Here is a 16,961-nt window from a genome sequence, read left to right as displayed (position 1 = left end):
GATCAGTTTAGCCTCAGAATGTTCCAGAAGGCGTGAGAGTTTTGAGAGGAATGAAATATAAATGGGATCCTGAAGGTGCTATAGTTCGCCTCTGAGAAACGGGATTATCCTTGGACAGACACAGGCACTGAGCACTCCCGATGCAGGGCCGGGCACAGCACGGGACAGGACCGTCGCACAGACCCTCAGGCGCCCAAACCACCGGAACTCCCACCTGCAGCGCTTATGACGGTCTTGCCCTCAGCACCGGGGCTGCTAGGGGCCCCGCAGAGCTCGCTGTGCGGGCTGAGCCACCTGCTGGCACAGGTGTGAGCTGGGGCAACGCCTCCCCCCTTCCTCACAGGCAGGGAGGACGACAAGAAGTCACACTGACCCTTCGCAACGTGACACGATGGAGCCGGAACTTAAACTGTGCCTCCGCGGCGGCCGGCGCTGAGAGGCACCCTGCGGACGAGAGCCAGGCAGGGCAGGGAAGCAGGAGCCTTGCAGCCGCAGGTCTCTGAAGCCACAGATCCCCTGGCACCGTCTTCCTCCTCGAGCGGCCCCGGTTCTCAGCCCAGCATCCTGGTGCTGAGCCAGCAGCAGGCGAGGGGGCGGGGCGGGGGGGAGAGCAAGCTCACCCTCGCCCACATCTCAGCCCCACCCTCCCTCCTTCCCCAATGAGTCACTGCGGCCACAACAGCTCCAAACATGCTAAGGGTCACACCTAAAAACCAATCGACAAAGTGCTTCCCTGGCCAGATCCTGTTGTCAGAGGGGTTGGGGCTCCAGGGGACACAGGCAGTTGGCTTCCCTACCAGCTCCTCAAAGGGAGCCCCAAGCCAGACGGAGTCCCTAGAAGCACAGCTGGGAGAATCACAAGGGACTTGCTCTATGCCTGGACCCAGGCTGCTGATGAGGAGCGGAGAAGGCCATCCAGAATAGAGCAAGGTCCACAGGCCGTGAGAACGGGAGGCCCTGGACCCGAGGCCACAGGTTGGCCATGGCACGGTGCCCACCGGCTTCCCGGCCAGGTGGAGCTGCCAACCACCCTGCCTGCTCTGGCTCAGCCGCCTCCTGGCACAGCCAGGAGGCCTCCCCTCCCCTCTGATCTGATCTGGGCCACGCAGACGGCTGGACATGCGGGGGCCGACAGGGGATTCGAGGCCACCGTGCCCAGGCCATGTTCCCTGCATTTGGACCCCAGCCCTCAGTCTCTCCCACCGTTGGAGCCGGTACCAAGCCCAGCTGGTCCTTCCTCCTCCCACACAAGTCAGGAGAAACCAGGCGACCCAAAGCAGCGTCTTTGGCACCGTGGGGAATTCTGTACATTCAGCCAAGCGTCATAAGCCTTTCAAGCTGTGCTGTCCAACAGGTAGCCACGTGTGGCTATTTAAATTTAAATTAACTGAAGTTAAATTTAAAATTCAGTTTGCTGGTTGCAGTGGCCACATTTCAAGAGCTCAGCAGCCACACAGGGCTCCCCTATCAGACAGCACAGAGAGTATCCCGCCGCTGCAGAGGCACTGCCTCTTATTTCCGCGTGGAGAGCGTGAGGTCCAGAGGTGAGGACGGGGCGGTGTTGGGGCCTAGCGCCCCAGGCCTGCTAGCTGCCCGCCCGTTCCCCAACCCCCGCCCCCCAACACTGCTCACAGTGTCCTCAGTGAAGGAACAAGCAGGGCTGGAGCAGGGACCCTCCAAGGCAGAGGGCTGCTTGGAGGACAGGAATGGAGACGGTGAGGACTCTCCAGCTGCCAGGCTGCGAGGACACGCGTCTGAGACCGCGGGACAGAGGGACAGAGGGTAATGCGGGCCCGAAGCTGTCCTGTCCACTCCAACCCTCAGAGAGGGTGTGCGCAGCAGCGGGGCTCTGCCCGTGCCACCTCTGTAGACGGGGGACAACACCTGGACAGGTCCAGGAAGAAGACTCCTTGTCCTGAGCAGAGGGTTTCCACCAGGTGTGACCTCCAGAGGAACAACCTCCCCCACAGCCACCGGGAAACAGAGACCCTTCTTCCCCAAAGCCAGGGGGCAGCCAGCCAGGGCGGGGCCCAGCCCAACGCTGCAGCAGTCAGAGACTGGTGTGCAGCCAGCATCAGTGTGGAGGACAGGAACTCTCTCTCTCTCTCTCTCTCTCTCTCTCTCTCTCTCTCTCTCTCTCGCACACAGTGAACCGACCCACCATCTACAGAGGCCGGGGAGAAGCCATCCCCAGGCGAAGAGAATGAAATGACTGACGAAATGACTCACCGTCTGGGGGGAGAGACCGCCCCCTGAGGGAAAGCCCCAAACACTTATAACCAGGACAACAGGTCGGGGTAAAATAGGGACACCCCATTCTCATAAACACTCAGCAGACATCAATCAAAGAGGAAGAGAAAGCTCCGCATAGAGAGAACACCCCAAGCAGCTGGGAGAGAATTTTGCCGAGCTCCTCAGGTGTGCCGGGCCCACGCCCCTTGGAGTTCCCTGCCTGGGGTCTCATTGGATCCCCAAACAACCCTACGGGATTAAAAATTCATGTCCTTGTTTTCGAGATGCAGAAACAGGCCCCAGAGGTAGGGGACTCGCCCAAGTATGAGACAGGGTTGACAGGCAAGCCCTCAGTCCCCTGACACCAAGACCAACAGTCTTTACCAAGGGCAGGGGACAAAGGCACCAATATGCACGCACACAGGATGAGAAACCGCAGAGGAAGATGCACGAGGGAGATACACAGAAGAGAGAAACCTGCGCTGGAGGTGGGGCGGGTGAGAACCAGACGGACACACCCAAAGGAAGATGGGCCTCGTCCTGGTGCAGCTTGGGGACAGCCGACCCAGGGTGGGCAGCGTCCCAGGCATCCCCGGAGCCCAGGATCTGAGGGCTCCTGTGCTTAACAGGCTTATCAAGGCTGTGTCCCCAGGGGTCACGAGTCCTGAGCTGCCCCCAACGCAGCTCTCTGGGGCCCTAGCAGGTCAAGGCCAAGAGAATCATCCCCTTCTGGGGCTGGGACGGCACAACGCCCGCAGAGCCCGGCCCTGGGAGGGTGAGGCAAACATTTCCATTCCCTGAGGGATGGGGACAGCCGTGGCAGGCAGACCCTCATCCCAGGGCGGCAAGGAGAAACCCAGAGGTGGATCTCTTCTGGCCTAAGCCTCCAAAGGGAGCTCCACGTACGCAGCTGCCAGACCTGTGTCTGGAGAAGAAACAGGCCCTCGTCCAGGCGGAGGAGACCTGCGCGGTCATCTCCAGGGTCTAGGCCGGAAGCAGGAGCTTTGACACTCAGCTGATTCTGGGCGGTAAACGGGGCGGAGGCGAGTGGGGTGGGGGTGGGGGGTACTTACAACCTGAATGCAATGCGTGTATTGAGGGGATGGAATTACCAGGGAGAATTAGCCCAACACCAGCGACAGGGGCACTGGAGGGACACTCCAAGGAAGGCGCCCACAGACGCGCTCGGCAGCCCCGGTCCCTGCTCGTCACAGCCCAGAGCAGGCCCAGAGTTCTGTCCGGGCAGCCCCAGGCCCTGCCCGCCACAGAGAGCACCTACTCCTGTTAACTCGGCACCTGGGCTCCCTGCCTCCCTCCACCCGTGTGCACCTGCCTATCTTACTGCCTCGTCCCTGCGCCCCTGGCCCAGCCCACAACCCAGCAGGTGGAAGCTTTTCCAGCCTCACCCCTGCAACCTTCTCCGGCTCTCACCATCACGCTGGGTTTCCGCCCCTTGGCTTCCAGGGCCTTCCCTCTCCCAGCCCGGCTTGCAGCTGCTTCCTGGGCTCCGCCCTGCCTCCCTTCCCCACCTCTCCGGTGGCCACTTCCCCAGTGAGCTCGAAAGCCCCGTTCTCAGTTCTCACTCCCCACTCCCAGCAGGAAGGGAGCTTCCCTCTTTCTCCCCTGACCAAGAGGGACTCTCCCCTCCTTGTGATTGGGGGGGCGAGGGGGACCACCCTGCACTACATTCTCCAGCAGGAGTCTGGGAAGCGGGCCCTGACCCAGAGCTGCTGGGATTAAGACACCAACGCTTGCAGGTGTTACCCTCCGTGTGTATGTGTGTTACCATGTGTGTGTGTGTTACCCTCCATGGGTGTGTGTGTGTGTGTGTGTGTGTGTGTGTGTGTGGAGAACTTACTGGCGAGGGCAGATCACAGCTTGGGAGTCTCCCACCAGCCCTAGGCACCCTAACCAGAGCCCCCACCAAGGCCCAGTTCTCCATCCAGCGGTGGGGCCACACCAGTGCAGGACACTTGGCTGCCAAAGAACTGCCCCCAGCCCAGCCAGGACACGAAGCCCAAAGTCCGGATCAGCTCCAGGCACTTCCCCTTCCCCTAGAACCTCCGCTCTGGCCCCCAGGGACGGGGCAGGATGCCCCTCCCTGACCGCCCATGCAGCGCTGGACTCTGCCAGCCAGGCCTTGCTCTCAGGCCCCAGGGCTGTCCCTGCCCTCCTAAGGGCCTCTGGACACAAACTGCAGGGTCCAGAACCTTTCGGGGGGCGAGAAACCGACTTCAGTCCTTACCGCAAGCCCCTGCAGTCCTCATGGAACCTCCACCACCAGGGTGAGTCCCATCGCTGTCCCCTGGTCCACAAATCCCAGACACAAGCACTGACGGCACACCCAGGCTCCTGGTAATGCCAGGACCACCGCGCACAGACAGGGACACCCTCTCCCAGGTAATAACGCACACCTCGCTGCTGTGACACTAGCAGACAGCACCCCAAGGCCACAGCCCATCCGGCCCCGATGGAAACTCAGGCCAGCAGGAACGAAGAGGGGCTCCAGGGCACACATCCCTGCGAGCCCTGCCGGGCCCACCCCCTCTGCACGCCCACACGTGGGTGATGGTAACTGTGCTTGCTCAGGAAGGCCGCAGGGTGGCCGGAGCCTAGGGAAATGGCAGCTCCCTGGGAGCCGGGTGAAGCCATGGGAGCCCAAGAGAGCAGGAGGCCCTAGACACTGGCTGCTGTAACATTCTACACCCTCTACGGGGCCACCTCCCTTCCACGTGGTCAGCCCAGCTCCAGGGAGAGAAACCTGGGGGTGGCTGGGAGTGGCGGGGCAGAGCCAGCAGGGGCAGAGATCCCGTCAGGAGTCAGACCAGCTCTCCCAGTCGGCCCCTTTGTCTGTCCCAAGGCGGTTCCCAAGTTCTGAGGGAGGTAGTGACCACACCCCAAGCCCCACACACCCCTCCACCCCCACAGCTTTGCTGCAACCCCTCAAACCAGCTCCTCAGGCTCTGGGTGGTGAGCTCTGCCAGGGCCGGCCAGCCAACTCCAAGCTGAGCCAAAGAATCCAGCCTGGCAGTGCTGGGGCACCTCCACCCAGGGCCTCCCTGGGACTGGGGTGACCCCAGGGACCCCCAGCTCACTCTCTGCCTTTCCTTGACCGACGCTGGCCTTCTCGCTCACACGTGTCCCACGGTTCACTCTCCGTGTCCCTCCCTGGGCCCTGGACCTCAGCCCTGAGCCATGTCTGGCTGGTGCAGGTCCTCAGCTCTGTGAGGTCCACTATTCAAGGAGCGGAGCAGTCCAGGACCCTTGAATCACCGCCATGGGCCTCCCCCATATTGTAGCACCAAGCCTCAAATGGCTGATGTGGCTCCCTGTGTGTCCTTGACCTCTGACCCATGTCCCTGGGCATAACCTCTTAAGAACAGGGCTTTTAGAAACACCGTCCAGTCTCCACCTCCAATGGTCCAGACCCTTCGGCATCCTCTGCCAGCCCAGCTCTCAGAGCCCCAGGCCCCATCCCACCTTCCCTCATCCCACAGCTCACAGCAAGGAGGCACCCCCAAAGCCTCCCCCTGGGGCTCCCTCCGCTACTCTGCACTCTGAACACTCACGTCCCCGCATGCTGGCCCAGCCCACCATCCCTGGTGGGGAGAAGGAAGCTTCCCCATTCAGCTTCGCAAAGGAAGTGAGTGCCACACCCTGCCCCGGGGTTTCCCTCTGGCGGGCAGGGGAAGAGAGGGCGTGAAAGCAGAATCTACTCCCCTATTGAGACCCAGCATTGGTGTGGAGACCCTAAAATGTCTTCCAAGGCACTTTCGATCTCCCTCTCTCCCCTCCACTGCCGAGCCTTCACTTAGCACCACGGCCCCCCAGGCATCACTGCATTCCCGCAAAACCAGCCCCCCCCTATCATGTGCTGGTGCGTGAGGAGGACCATGTGATCCCTGCAATCAGAGGCTGGGGTCTATCTGGGACAGGAAACTTTCAAAACCAATTACTGGGAGCCCGACGACGCTGTGCTGGAGATGCAGCCGTAAATATCGAAGTCCTTTTCTCCCAGAAACTCCAGTCATTCTCTAAGGACCCCACTTCCATGGGAAGATACCACCCTGGCTTTCCACAAATCCACTCCACAGAGCAGGGCACTCGGCAGCCGCTGCAGGCTCCCTGGGGGCACCTCACCACCACCTCGAGGGTGGCCACACCCAGTGAAAGGCGCGAGCACACAACACGCGCACAATTCTCCGTGGCCACATCAAGCAGAGGCGCCAGGGCCATCCCCGCCTGCTGTTCAGGCCCAGTTAAGAGTTGTGAGATGCCCCATCTGCCCACTCCAATCCCCTCCCACGCAAGGGGCGTTGCCAGCCCGGCTCAGACCCGACGTGTGCCTCCAGGCCGTCGAAGCCCAGGGGCTGCGCCCCCACATCCCCCTGCCCCGGCACTGCAGGGGGCGCCCAGCCCTGTCAGGGGCGGGCCAAGCCCTCGCACACTGCACACCCTCTCCCGGCATGGGAAAGCCTTACATAACACAGTTCGAACACACCCTAAGCACACTGCCTTTCCAATTCCGCGGCGGGACCTGGCCCCCGGGCCCTCGCTCCTGGAGCGCACCGCTTCGGCGCAGGGTTGCAAAGAGCGCAGCTCGGCCCGCCTCCGACGCCGAGCCCGGCTCCAGCCCCCAACTCCCACACACAGCCCCTTCCCCCTCCCCTTTGCCCCCCACCACTCCTCCCGAGTTCTGGTTTGAATTAGTCACCGGCTCCAACCACCACATTCCTCAGGCTGCTGGCGCCAATCCAGACGCTGGGGCGGGGGCCATCCCGCCCGGACGGGTTTGGGAGTGGGTTGGGGGAGAGAGCACCGCCTCCGGAGGGGAAGGGGCGGTCCCAAGGGCGGTGCCGCCGCAAGTCCCCCTCCCCGCCCACCCCAGTGCAGGAATCTCCCTAATTATGTCCCCCACCCCCACTCCCACCCGTCCCGCAGGGAGGCGCGCGGCAAACTTGCAGGTTCCCCAGCCCTAGAGGAAGAAGGGAATTTTGGGGAGCAGGGTACGCGGAGGGGCAAGGCTAGGGTGGGGCAACTGGAGGGGGATTGGGGGGCAGCCAGGAGCAAGAGGAGAGGCGGATGGTACAGAACTGGGTGGGGCCGGGAGGACTCGGGACGCGAAGTTCGGGGCGGAGGTGTGGGCAGAGGGGAGGGACACAGGAGGGTCGCACGGCGCAGGGGCGTCCGGAGGGGCCAAGAGGCCGCGGCAATGATCTCGGAAACTTCTCCAGTAAACACGGAATAGCACCGGAGCAGCGCGCTGAGCCACCGCCCCACGGAGAGGGAGGGGGTGGGACGGGGGCCACCAGGCCAGGAACGCAGCGCCCTGGCGTGCAGTTGGGCCAAAAATGAGCCCTCGAGAGAAAGACGGACCGGAGCAAAGCGCGCTTTGGAGCACCTTTCCAACTTTGCCCAACTTGCGCCCCAACTCCGGACGTGTCGCTTCCCTGCGCAGCCCTGGACTGCCCAGCTTGTTCCAAACTGTTGGAATCCTCACAGTGACACCCACCAAAGTGCCTCGCCCAAGCCCTGCACCCCACCTCCCTTCGCCTGCTCCCAGCGTCCGGTTTCCCGACCGCGCCTCAGTGCGCCCGGGCCCTACCTGCGCGCTCAGCCCCGGGGCACAGCCATGGCCCACGCTGGGCCCGTGGTCGTGGTGCTGCGGCTGCTGCAGGCGTCGAGCCCCGGTCGGGGCGGGTCCGGCAGGGCGGGCGGTGCAGTCCCCGCGGCAGAGCTGCTCCGAGTGGCCGGGCCCCTGTGCGGGGAGGCGGCTCTTGTAACTCCGGCTGGGGCGGGCGGGTCTGCCCAGAGCTGTGGGGAGAGGGCGGGGCAGGGCGGGGCCGGAGTGGGGCTGGGATGAGCGAGCAGGGCCGACTCAGAGGGACCTGAGAGCGGGCTGCTGGGGGTGGGCAGGGCGGGAGTGGAGGGCACAAGGGGCGCTCCTGTCCGAGGTGCTACCTTCCCCGCCCCCATCTACGGCCCGCTGTCCTGCCCGGGCCTGGATCTGCCACCAACGTCTGCAATGGGTGGCTTCACCCGCAGGAACCCCGTCCCAGCTCCCCGAAGCTCATCCATCCAGCGGGAACAGGGAATCGGAACATTTTCCAGGAAGGAACGAGGGCTTCAGAAAGGCGGCTGGGGCACTTGGAAGGTTCAGCCACGACCTGCAGCCCGACACTGACCTTTGAGTTTTTTCTCAGCACAGGCAACTGCACTTCAAATCCTAGGCCCCAGTGTCTTCACTTGGTTCCCAAGCTCCATGCCGGCGCGCCCCTTTCTCATCTTCCCTCTTTCTGGGGGCCCCTGAGCCCCTCCCCCCACGGAACCGGCTTGGAGACGCGGCCCCACCCCCTGGAGCCAGACTCCCCAGTGCCCCACCACTGCTGTAGCGACCTAGGAGTCAGGCCTGCAAGCCTTGGCCCCAGCTGCCTGCCCCCCTTTCTCCAGACTCCCTGAGAGAAGCCGTGCTCCTGCCTGCCCTCTACCTGCCCATTCCTTCGCAGATCCCCCTCGCCCAGCCCCTCCCCCACCTCCCACTGCTGGACGCTTTGTTTCCAAATTTACAGTCATTTCCCACAGCCACTTCCAACGGCACGGAGATTTTATTAAATGCTTAATGATAGGGTGTGGGGTCCTTCTGGCTCCACACACCCCCATTCTCTTCTCCCTATGAATCCTCTATCCTTCCTCCTAGCCCGCCACCCACTTGTCCACAACAAGCCAGCTTTCCTTCCTTCCCAAATGCTGCTGAAGGGAGACCCCAGGCTGGGGACCTGAAAAGACCCCTTCTGGGCAGAAGCACCCTCCTTGCCGCAACATTGTGAGTGGGCTGGGGCTGAGACCAGAGGCCCTGTCCTCTGAAATGGCAAACATGTTTACGGGCTAAAAATACCCAGCAGCCAACTCTGCTGCCAGCCCTGGGGGCTGTGTCCCAGGTCCAGTTACCCACACAGGGCACAGGCCGTGGGGGAGGGAAGAGACGGTCAAAGGAGATGCAGACATGTAGACACTCATATGCTGGGCACAGAAAGGTGGAGACACGTGGAGACAGTCAGGCAGGCACAGACATGTGAAGACACACGGCGAAACAGAGACTCGGGCACCACCGTTTTCTCTGTTTCTCTGTCTCTCTCTGACACACCCCGACCCGGAGAACGACGTAAACCCACAGCGGAGGCAGGCCCGTGGTCCCCATCACAAGCACACAGCCAGAGACCAGGCTCTCAGAAGAACCTCCTTCATTTTGTTCTGCATCCCTTTCCTAGCACTTACCTTATTTGAAGAAAAACAATCTAAACTTCTCAACTTCGGGTTGTTTTTAAAAATGAAAACGAAAACCAAGAGCTAATTATGTCTTTTACCCATAGCTTTGAGATGTTTATTTCCTTTAACATTTTGAGTACAGGTATACTAAAGTGGCCTGTAGTACAAGTCAGCTAATCCTTTGTTGACATCTTTTAAATAAAATCAACCATACCAGCATAATCAAGAAAATATAATTTAAAAGAAAAATAAATAAAATCAATAATACCTCCATATGGCGAAGAACGTACACAACACAGAAAGGTGGAACAATACAAACTAAGTCTCCCTGCCCCCACCGGTGCCCAGTCCCTCTCCCCAGAAGTAACCCCTGTGAGCCGTTTACCCAAGGATTTTTAACTTTATGAAATGAATCATTTGCTTCCTTGAAAGTGCAAGTGTTCCCAGTGCATATCTAGGTTTTTGTAAAGATAGTTATGATGTGACCTGTGCCACAAAGACATAGGGTATCTACAAAATTAAAAAAAAAAAAAAAAAAAAAAAAGCTATGGGAGCCCTGGCTGGTGTGACTCAGTGAACTGAGTGCCGGCCTGCGAACCAAAGGGTTGCCGGTTCGATTCCCACTCAGGGCACATGCCTGGGTTGCGGGCCAGATCCCCAGTTGGGAGCAGATGAGAGGCAATCACACATTGACATCTCCCTCCCTTTCTTCCTTTCTCCCTCTCTTCCCCTCTCTCTAAAAATAAATAAATAAATAAATAAATTTTTAAAGCTATAGGAGTGTGGAGGGAGGGGCTGGAGCAGGAAAGGAAGTGTGAGGAGGGTGTGAATGTTGTGCCCTCACCTCAGCGGGGCTGTGGGGTGGGTGGGGGGGCACACAGGAGTGACAGAGCAGAGGCTAGTGTCCTGGGCTCAGAGCCAACTTATCAGCTCCATTGTTTGTTCTGGCCACCCTCTTGGTCAACAGGGAGGAAGGCAGGACAGGCTGGTTTTTGGAGCAGCCCCAGAACAGTGATGACTGTCCAGGTACTTCATTCATGCTGGGGGGGAGTTTACTGCGAGGGTGGGGTGGAGAATCCTGGGGACTGGGTCCCACCAGCCTCCAGGCTAGAAGGTAGAGAGGGGTAACCAAGACCCTCCCCCCTAAAAAACCATGATCTTCTCTGCGGCAACCAGAACTGGAGTTTTCTAGGTTAGCCTGTTTTATAGGCCAGGGGAAGGGAATAGTCTCAACAGGTTTTTTTTCCTCAAGAATTTTCAATGATGTATTTGAAAACACACACTTAGAAATTTCTGCCAAGCCTCCTCTGCCCACTGCCGTAGGCCCCCACTCTTCACCCCCCTCCCCAAGTGACCTGTAGGGTGATTGTGTCTGACACTACAGAAGCACTTTTATGTGTCAGTTCATTTAATCCTCTGGGGTGTCCTCTGGGAGGATATGGCCTCAGAGAGGGTAAGTGATTTACCTAAAGTCACACAGCCCTCAGAAGCAGGAGTCTAAGGTCCACGAGGGCAGGGATGTCTTGTTCTCTGCTGTACGCCCATGCCTAGAGCAGTGGCTGGCATGAAGCAATCACTCAAGAATGCATTGTTGCCCTGGCTGGTGTGGCTCAGTGGATTGAGTGCCAGCCTGCAAACCAGAAGGTCACAGGTTCGATTCCCAGTCAGGGCACATGCCTGGGTTGCAGGCCAGATCCCCAGTTGGGGAGCATGAGAGAGTCAACCAATTGATTTGTCTCTCACACATTGCTGTGTCTCTCCCTCTCTTTCTCCCTTCCTTTCCCTTCTGTGATAAATAATAAAATCTTAAAGAAACAAAACACATTGTTGAATGAATGAATGAACTACAGGTGCAACTGGCCCCAAAGCCCTTGTTCTTCTCACAACAGCATCCTGCACGCTGCGCTGCCCCCACTCTCAGCCCCCCGCCACCACCACCAATTCTCCCACTTCTAGACTTCCTTGCATCTGCACAAACATTTCCTGTGGTGAACGCAGGCCAGAGCCTCTGGTGCTGGTGGTGGCACAGCTGATGGAGAACTTGACACGATGGAAGCTCTGCCCTCCAGGCACTCCGTCCAGAATGAAATGTACTCCCACGTGCCCTTACCGTGTACTCTGAGTTCCTTGCAGGTCCTATGCTTTGGGGAAATAGGATGTTATCTTTTCTGCCAGGTCTTTTCCACAGCTCCCTCACTGCACCACGCACACACACAGGCACACGCCCCCTTTTTTAGTTATAGGGAGTCCTCTTGGTCCCAACATTGCAAAGAAAAGCTCTGTCCGGTTTCAGATTCCTTTGTCAGAATAAAGGCTATCCAGGAATCAGGGAGGACTTCAGTCTTCCTGCTCCCACTCCGCCCCTCCCCTGCTTCAAAGTCCCACACCACAGTCCTGCGGATCCCTGGCAAAGCCAGGTGAGCTCCAGGCCCTGTCGTCACTGGGATACCCCAGCTTCCTCACAAGACCCACTCCCTCCCCTCGGGGGTTCCCTGATGTGTAAAGTAGTGTCTGAACTTGGACTCCTGTTGCCCAGCGACAGTGCCTCTTGTTTTGTTCCTATTATGCCTGTTTCCATAGCAACCACAAAGGGGCGCTCTGTGGGCCAGCCCCTTGCCAGGGGATTCCCCTTCCCCTCCCTTCTCACCACAAGTCCCTTTCTCTGAAATCGGTGGTGGATTACAGAGAAGGAAAGATGCCAACAGCTCAAAAAGCCATCGTAGTTTTTAAACTTCGATCCCGAGAGGAAGTGAAGTGTGCGGTCTGTTCGAAGTCCCTTTGGCATGTCAACCTCAGAAGCAGAGAAATGACCCTCAGCCCTTCTTGGAGCCATCTGGGATTGCCCAGACGCCACCACCTCCACCCCAGACCCCACCTCCACCCTAGACCAGCCCAAAGATTAGCATCCCAGCCAAACACCAGGCCCTTCTCCATTCAATTCCACGGCTTCCTAATCTGTCATCTTCCCCAGCTGAACAGCAAACCTACTGGATGATTCTGGGATGCAAACAGTATTTCCTAAGCAATTCTCAAACCCCCAACTCCTAATCCAAATTGAAAAATCTGAAGCCAGGTAGAAACATCCTCCGCCAGGTCAATTCAAATCCTGGGCTGTATTGGAGGCTCAGGTTTCAATAAAGGGTTCCTGAATTACTCAGCGCAGACAGCCAGGAGACCGGCAACTCCCCATTACACTCGGTCCTAACTGAAATCTTCAGACCCAGGCAGAACCCAAGTCCCAGCTGATTAGAAATCAAGAGACAAGACTCGGGGCTCTGAGTACAGACTCTGGGCAGAAAGGAGGCAAAGAAAGACTGCCGGGGCCAGATGTGGGCAGGCAGGGCAGGGCAGGTGGCCACACCAGGCCTGGCTGGATTCCAAGCAGCAGTGAGAGACGGCCTGGCCTAGAAGGACTGGCGAGCTGTGGGTGTGGGGATGCTGTGAGAGCAAACAGATAATAGGAAATGAGGTCCTGGGATGAAGGAAAAGAAGTATAAGACACAATTGAATGAGGCTGTGTGAAGCTGGAGGGAAGGAGAGAGAAAAAAGAAGAGCTCCGAACTGAGCTGGGGACTGGGCCGACTGACTCGTAAACAGGAGCCGAGGGAGGGAGCTAGAATGATCGGAGCAGCCAACGCCCGGCCAGCTCCCTCCCCAGTAGGGCGCAGGGAACAGGGAGGGAGGGGCCCAGAGAGGGGAACACCAGCCTCCTTGCCCCTTTTTCGGAATCTGCCTTTCTCCCATCCTTTCCGGCTTCCTCTGCCTTTCCCCTAGTTCCCGGGGGAAGGGAGACCAGCCCAGGTTTCCCTCTGTCCTCTGCTTATACTTTCCAAGTCTGGTTTAAGGAAATCAGGCTGAGCAGGGAAGGAAGGGCCTAGGCTGCCCAGAGCCTGAGTCACCACATAGTTGAGGTTCTTGTTACTGGAAGCCCGGCCTCTTCTACACCCTGTGCCCTCTGCCCGCCCCAGCCCCAGAACTTGGATCCCAAGGGCTGACCCTGCCCCAGGATTTGCTCCACTTCCATACTTCTTACCCCCGTCGGGGCTGCCCGACTCTACCGGCAGCCTTCAGTACCACCCTCTCCCCGCTGCAGAAACCTAGCCTGCTTCAGTCACCATGCGGAATCCCCAGCTTTTGAGGGAAACGTCCTCCTGCTCCTCAGAGGAGCCAAAGTGACTCAGTGAATGGCTGCAAGAACTGTGCAATGACTAGCATGTGCCCTTGAGAAGTCACTTCCCCTCTCTGGGCTCATTTCCTCCCGGGTAAAATAAGGGACTGCTTGGTGCGGTTTCCCCGGCAATCCCTGCATGAGGTATGTTCTCTGAGTGTGGGTCAAAGAGATGGAGAGTTACTACCGAGGGGAGTGGGATAAAGGGGTGTGTTTGCTACCCCTGTCCAGACAGTGGGAGTCAGTGGGCGGAGCAGGGACAGGCACTGTCACCACAGGGCAGCCAACACCCTAGGCAACTCGGTGACTCAGGTCCCATATAGAGGTGGACTGGCAGGAAAGCACCCTGTGGCCTCCTGTGAGTCAGGGGAAATACGGATCTCCCTGCGGAATGACTGGCCAGGGTCCCGCTACAACCAGCCCTCCCTCACATCTAGAAAGCGGCAAGCCCAGTACAGCCCACTTCCTCTGAGGGGCGCCCTAAACTCATCCCACTGCCTCCCAGCCTGCTCCTCTGCACCCATCCCTCCTACCTGGCCTCCACAAGCCCTCTGCCCTCAGCACTCAACTGCATAGCCTTCCCCTCCTCCACCGGCTCCCCCTGCCCTGCCCTGTCCCCTCACTTACCCCTTGGCTCTGCCCATCCTCACTATCCACCCCCCATCCCCACCCCCATCCTGGCAGAGCCAGCCAGACGATTGCAAAAGGGCTGAGCCAGCGGGAGAGGCCCTCACATGACAGCTGCTCCTGCTGCGGAGGGGAGGGGGCAGCCGAAACTAGAGGGAGGCACATTCCTGGGAGATCCGATCAGAAATAGCCCCAAACCCTGACTGACCATCCAGCCCCAGCTCTGCTAGGCCAGTCCATTGCGTAAACGAGGTAAAGGCGGCTGCAGGCTCCCTTTGGAATCCCGAGGAAATCAAGAAACAAAGGTGGGCGGGGCTCCAAGAGGGGAGGGGGTGACAGGAATGAAAAGAACCCTAGAACATCTCTAAGGGCATCAGAGATACCTTTGCCACTGACCCAGCCCCGCCTGCCGGAGGAACTCTCTCCCAGGGGAGATTCAAGTCAAGTGCTGCTCCCGGGCACTGCCATGATCCCCCACACTCCAGCCAGCTCTTGGGTGTGGAGGCACTGGGGCACCCCAGTAATTCCACTGGAGTAGAACGACAGCCTCCTCCAGGAGCCCGGCCAGCCTGACTCGAGCAGACAGACAAGAGCAGGTGGCATAGTTTCTCTAACCTTTCAGGAGCGCCAGTATTTGAGCTCCGCAGCATTACGGGACTAGAGAAGAGGGTGGGGAGCCTGGAGGTACATTCAAGCACGCAGGACCAAAGCAAGTTGGGGGAGCACAGTGCCCTGTAGGGGGGAGCCAGGGAAGAAGCCACAGCCACCGAGCAAAACCCATGTGATGCTGTAGGGACAGAGCGCCTGCCGGTTGCCATGGAAACCACAGTATTAAATTCAGAAGTGCCTGGGTGGGGCCTCTAAGGCACTTCATTTCTCTCCCTTCAACGTTCTGGACCCTCCCCCCACCTTTCAAAAGGTGAAGTGCCCCCCCCACCCCCCTGTTCGGGGCCCTAGGCCGCTGGTGGAACGGGGCTGACCCAGGGACAGCAAGAGCTCAAAGCAGGATACGAACCAAATGACCATCTAGGTCTGTCTTGGAAGCACTTTAAAGGCTTTGACTTTTTAATAATTGACTTAAGCCAGAAGCACCAGCAAAGCTAAAACAAATAGCTGCTTATAACCAGTATCTGCTGGTTTATCTACAAGCTAAACCAGATCTCGGCCCTTCCCATTCACACTCCGGGCTCTGGAAAGCTTTTATCTGCCCTCAGAAGCAACTCTGAGCCCGACTCCTCTCCAGTGTCTCAACTCCCTTTCTCCAGGCTCTGAGGTTTTGCCCGGAAAGTGGATAAAACAGCCTCCTCCTCCTTCCCTCATGCGACCCCGGTTCCCCGAGAACACGCCCTGCTCGCAGGCGCCACCCCTTCGCCGCACCCCTTTGGCCCCGCCGGAGCCCCCAGCCGGAGCCCCCAGCCCCTGCCCGCGTGCGCTGCGCTGCGGGCTGTGGGTGCGAGGACACCAGCTCTTGGGGGCGCAGGGTTGGCACGAGCCTCTCTGGCATGTCAGGAAAACGGCCTGGCACCGGAGATGGGTCCCAGGCGCAGGTGGTCACTGGCTGCCCACGGGGAGCCAGGGCCCCCACCAGAGTTGGGAGGAGCGGGGCCAGGCCGGGCTCCGTACCGGGACGGGATCAAGGGGATGGGGAGGGAGAAAGTTCAGAGCCCTCAACGGTGGGGTGACTCAGGCCTCCCAAGGGCAGAGCAAGCGGACCAAACCACCTCCAGATGCACTTCCCCTCTTTCCAGCCCCACAACAGCCGCTAGAAACTCCCACTGTTAACCTCTTTCTTGCCCATCTGGGTAGGGAAGAGGCCCTGCCAGGCTTTTGGAGGCCGACTGCCAGGCTTCCTGAGGCCACAGCCCCTGCCCCTCGGGCCTCCCAGCCCACGTCCAGCTTGTGGGTGACCGGCCCTCTGCCAGGTGCCGCCCGGCCTCATCCAACAACCCGCTGCCCTCCTCTGCACCAAACCACCAGAGCTAGAGGCACAGGAGGCAGGAGGTGTGAATGAGTCACTCTTCCTGCAGCCTCAGAGGGAGCTAGGAGGCAGGCGCGTTCCCAGCCCCCTGGGCCGGAGCCAGCCAGTCCACAGGGGCTGCCAGGCCTGCTGCTGCCCACCACCCTGCTTACCCAGCAGAAACACCCCTTTGCAGCTGAGGCCCACCCCTGCCCCCTCAAACGTGCTCGCACGCCTTGGTCTCTCCTGCCTAAGCCGTCAGCTATTGGGGAGATTAAGGATGCCAGGAAGGTACGAGGATTACACAAGCAACGGAGCAGGGGTGTGGTGCGAGCGGGAGTCTGACAGGTTCCGTGAGGCCCCAGCGACCAGCTCAGGGCACACCCCGGCCAGCACTTAGCACTTGCGGTCCAAGAGCAGCCCAGAAGGCTCAGATGCAAGACAGGTAGCAAGTCTGGATGTAATGCAAGGTGAGATTCCAGGAAGCCAACTGAGCAAGAACCAACCCATCCTCACCCAGCTGGATTCCAAACCCCAAGTGCAGTTAAGATACCCAGCCCGGTTACAGCTCGACCGCTCTCAAGCTACCAGTACCTCCAGTGCCTGGAGAGACCACCTCCTCCCCTCCCAAGCCAGGAGGCCCCCCTGTGTTTATAGACTACAGTGATTGGAGAAAAATCCCGTGAAATACAACCCGAATGCCAAAAGGCA

General features: G+C 59.3%; 1 protein-coding gene across 2 annotated transcripts in view; it reads right to left on the bottom strand.

The window, feature by feature from the left end:
• Positions 1 to 8,025, bottom strand: part of AHNAK (AHNAK nucleoprotein) — a 28,847-nt gene extending 20,822 nt beyond the window's left edge. Inside the window, exon 1 of one of the 2 annotated variants that reach the window (XM_090260388.1) lies at positions 7,838 to 8,025. The gene's annotated coding sequence lies outside the window, so the exon portion shown is untranslated. The remainder of the gene's footprint in view (positions 1 to 7,837) is intronic. The other variant, XM_090260397.1, reaches the window with a different exon arrangement.
• Positions 8,026 to 16,961: the final 8,936 nt, after the last annotated feature.

Source organism: Furipterus horrens, unplaced genomic scaffold (assembly GCF_987537825.1).
Source record: "Furipterus horrens unplaced genomic scaffold, mFurHor1.1.pri manual_scaffold_2, whole genome shotgun sequence".
NCBI lineage: Eukaryota > Metazoa > Chordata > Mammalia > Chiroptera > Furipteridae > Furipterus > Furipterus horrens.
The sequence above is the reverse complement of the archived record's forward strand: the minus strand, read 5'-3'. Positions and strand labels throughout refer to the sequence as shown.